Here is a 4,196-nt window from a genome sequence, read left to right as displayed (position 1 = left end):
GGGTAGAGACAACTTCATGGTTCTTGGGTGAGGAATCGTCATCCTGGTAGGGACAGGAGGTTTGTCGTTTGACCCCAGAGGAAAGGGCTGACTGGGAAGTGTTTAAGCAGTTGTTTTGTTTAGGAAAAGGTTTATGCCCCCTGAGTACATTGATCGTAAGAAGCAAGAATTTACTGAATTGAGGTAAGGGAAGTTAACAGTGAACGAGTACTATCGGAGGTTCAGTGATTTATCTCTTTATTATCCGGTAAAGATGCTTGGTCGTTTTCGATTGGGTACTAAGAAGAAGTGGCGTTCTATGGCGACCACTACTCCTTGCAACTCTTATCAGGAGTTATATGAGATTTTGTTGAAGATTGAGGATTCTGAAAACATGCCTAGTGAAAGTGAAGAAGAGGATAAAGATGGTAATAAAAGGAAAGACGATAAAGGCAAAGGTCAAGCATCTCAAGGACCTCGCAAGACTCAGAGTTTTAAGCGGAGTGGAGCCAGTTCCAGTTCTTCCAGCGGATGTTTTAGTGCCACTGGTCAGGGAAGAGGTGGTAGATTTTCTGGGGGTCCTAGAGGCCAGAGACAGGGTGGTGCCAGTAGAGGAAGGGCTCCATTTTGTTGTAGGTGTAACAATAAGCATTTTGGTGAATGTAGGAGAGGTAGCAGTGGTTGTTTCACTTGTGGGAAAATGGGACATAGAGCTGCAAATTGTCCCCAGAGTCAGGAGAGGTCCCAGCAATCTTTCTTACCACCACCAGCGCCGATCCAGCAGGTCCCAAGGCCTAGTAGTTATGGTTAGATGGGTTGTAGTGGTGCTTACCATTATCAGGGTGATGTCGTTCTTTATGCTCCAGGGCAATATCCGTATCCCTAGGATCCTTATTCTCAAAGTGGGTATCCTCAGTACTCCAAAGGTTATATGTCGTATCCTCTTATTCCAGCAGGTGGATCTCAGTGGTACCAGGGAGGACAGCCTCAGCAGAGAGAGATTGCTACTAGTAGTGCGGGATCTTCAAGGGAGTCTGGTCAGCCTAGTCAGGGGCGTAATGTGCATGGTCGAGGTGCTCAAAATAATCCTGACTTGATTATGGGTACGTTAAATATCCTTGGTTATTTTGCTAGAGTATTGATTAATGCGATACATTCTGTTATTTCTCATACATTTACTCAAGTGATGCAACCTCACCTTTCACCTCTAAGGTATGATTTAGAGTTTGCTATGCCTAGAGGGGAGAGATGTTATGTTGATTGTGTGTATCCAGGATGTCCAGTGATGATGGAGGATGTCATTATGCCTGTTAACCTTATCCCGTTAGATATTGTTGATTTTGATGTGATTTTGGGCACATATTGGTTGCATTTTAATCGTGCCAACATAGATTGTTACGGGAAAACAGTTACCTTCCATCGTCCTGGATTACCTGTGGTTACTTTTGTGGGTGAGCAGAGTGTGGTGAGACATGGCGTTATTTATGTTGTGCGAGCAAAAAGGTTGTTATCAAAAGGTTGCCAAGGATACTTAGCTCATGTAGTGTTAAACGATGTTGCTCCTAGTAACATGGAGGATGTAAGGGTAGTCAGGCATTTTCCTGATGTTTTCCTTGACAATTTACCTGGATTGCCGCCAGACCGAGATGTGGAGTTTACCATTGATTTGCTTCAAGGTACTAATCCTATATCCTTGACTCCTTATCGAATGGCTCCTGCTGAGTTGAGGGAATTGAAAATCTAGTTGCAGGAATTAGTGGATAGAGGTTTCATTCAGCCTAGTACTTCACCCTGGGGAGCTCCAGTGTTATTTGTGAGAAAGAAAGACGGGACTATGAGGTTATGCATTGATTATAGGCAATGGAATCAGGTAACAATTAAAAACCGTTATCCATTGCCACGTATTGATGATTTGTTTGATCAACTTCGAGGTGTCTGCGTATTTTCCAAGATTGATTTGAGGGAGGTCTAGTTATTATCAGTTGAAGATCAGTAGTGAAGATGTCCCTAAGACAGCTTTCAGGACTGGTTATGGTCATTACGAGTTTCTAGTGATGCAATTTGGATTGACGAATGCACCAGTAACTTTTATGGATTTGATGAACCGAGTATTCCAGCCGTATTTGGATAGGTTTGTCATTGTCTTTATTGACGATATCCTGGTATACTGTAAGTCTAAATCTGAGCATGTTCGACATCTTACTTTGGTGTTGAAGAGGTTAAGGGAACACCAACTGTATGCTAAGTTTAGCAAGTGCCAATTTTGGTTAGATCAAGTGGCATTTTTGGGACACGTCATATCTGCTCAAGGCATTTTGATGGATCTTCAAAAGGTAGCAGCAGTGGAGAATTGGGAGCAACCATAAACCGTCACTGAGGTGAGGAGTTTTCTTGGCTTAGCAGGATATTACCGACGGTTTGTAAAGGATTTTTTCGTGATTGCTTTACCACTGACGAGGTTAACTAGGAAGGATGTTAAATTCGAGTGGGATGATAATTATGAGCAAAGTTTCCAGCAATTGAAGTATTGTCTTACTCATGCACCTGTTTTGGCACTCCCGGATGATAGTGATAATTTCGAAGTCCACAATGATGCTTCCTTAAATGGTCTAGGATGTGTGTTGATGCAACATGGTAGGGTGATTGCTTATGCTTCACGACAATTAAAGCCTCATGAGATGAATTACCCTACTCATGATTTAGAGTTAGCGGTCATTATCTTTGCTTTGAAGATGTGGAGACATTATCTTTATGGAGAAAAATGTAAGATATTTACAGATCATAAGAGTCTTCAATATCTTTTCACTTAGAGAGACCTTAATCTTCATCAACGGAGATGGTTGGAACTGCTTAGTGATTATGATTGCATGATTGATTATCACCTTGGTCGTGCGAATGTGGTAGCTGATGCAGTTAGCAGAAAATCTCAAGGCCGTATTAATGCGTTGTACACTAGTCATGTTCCTCTTCTGACAGATTTAAGATCAACTGGAGTGAGGTTAGAGGTAGAAGATCATGAGGTAGCCTTACTTGCTAATTTTCAAGTTAGGCCGATTTTAATTAATCGTGTACTTGAAGCCCATGTGGTTGATGAAGAGACCCAGGAAATAATTCAAGCAAGGAATCAGGGTAAAAAAGAAAAGACTTCAGAGTTCGAGAATCGGATGGCATGCTTATGCAGGAGAGCAGAATGTATGTGCCAAATAATTTGGAATTAAAGAAAGCAATTCTTGATGAAGCGCATATCTCAGCTTATGCAATGCATCCAGGAGGTACTAAAATGTATCATACCATTCGACCATTTTATTATTGGCCGGGTATGAAAAGAAAGATAGCTGAGTATGTGAGTAGGTATGCCATTTGTCAACAAGTTAAGCTGAAAGGAAGAAGTTGTTTGGGTTGCTACAGCCGCTTCCCGTTCCAGAGTGGAAATGGAAAAATATTACTATGGATTTTATGTACAAGCTTCTGCGTACACATAATGGTTTTGACGGCATTTGGGTGATAGTTGATCGGCTTACTAAGTCAGCGCATTTTATTCCAGTGAGGGAAAAGTATTCTTTGGGCCGATTAGCTAAATTATTCATATCGAAGATTGTGAAGCACCATGGTATTCCAGTGAGTATTGTTTCGGATCGTGACCCAAGATTTACTTCTAAATTTTAGGTGGCTTTTTAGGAAGCTTTGGGTACGAGATTACTCTACAGTACGGCATATCATCCTCAGACAGACGAACAATCAGAGAGGACCATTCAGACGTTGAAGGATATGTTGAGATGTTCGGTATTGCAGTTTGGCGACACTTGGCACAAACAGTTGGATTTAATGGAATTTGCCTACAACAATAGCTTTCATTCGAGTATCGGCATGTCACCATTTGAGGCAATGTATGGTAAATCTTATCGAACACTTTTGTGTTGGTCAGAGGTCAGAGAAAGAGTTTTGGTGGGCCCCGAGATTGTAGATGAGACTACTTAGAATGTTCAGGTAATTAAGTCTAACTTGAAAACGGCCCAGGATCAACAAAAGAGTTTTGCGGACCGGCATGCCACTGTCAGGGTGTATAAAGTGGGTAATTGGGTGTTTCTGAAGCTTTCACCGTGGAGAGGTGTCGTACAGTTTGGAAAGAAAGGCAAGCTAAGTCCCAGGTATATCGGACCATTTATGATCACCGAGCGAGTTGGTGAAGTGGCTTACAAGCTTAAGTTACCTTCTGA

The 4,196-nt window shown here is 41.9% G+C and overlaps 1 pseudogene; it reads left to right on the top strand.

The window, feature by feature from the left end:
• The first annotated feature begins 298 nt into the window (after positions 1 to 298).
• LOC148698435 (uncharacterized) lies at positions 299 to 3,197 on the top strand (annotated as a pseudogene).
• Positions 3,198 to 4,196: the final 999 nt, after the last annotated feature.

This window comes from Pyrus communis, chromosome 2 (assembly GCF_041283825.1).
Source record: "Pyrus communis isolate YQ-2024b chromosome 2, ASM4128382v1, whole genome shotgun sequence".
NCBI classification, from domain to species: Eukaryota; Viridiplantae; Streptophyta; class Magnoliopsida; order Rosales; family Rosaceae; genus Pyrus; species Pyrus communis.
Note: the sequence above shows the minus strand (reverse complement) of the source record. Positions and strands in the feature narration are given on the sequence as shown.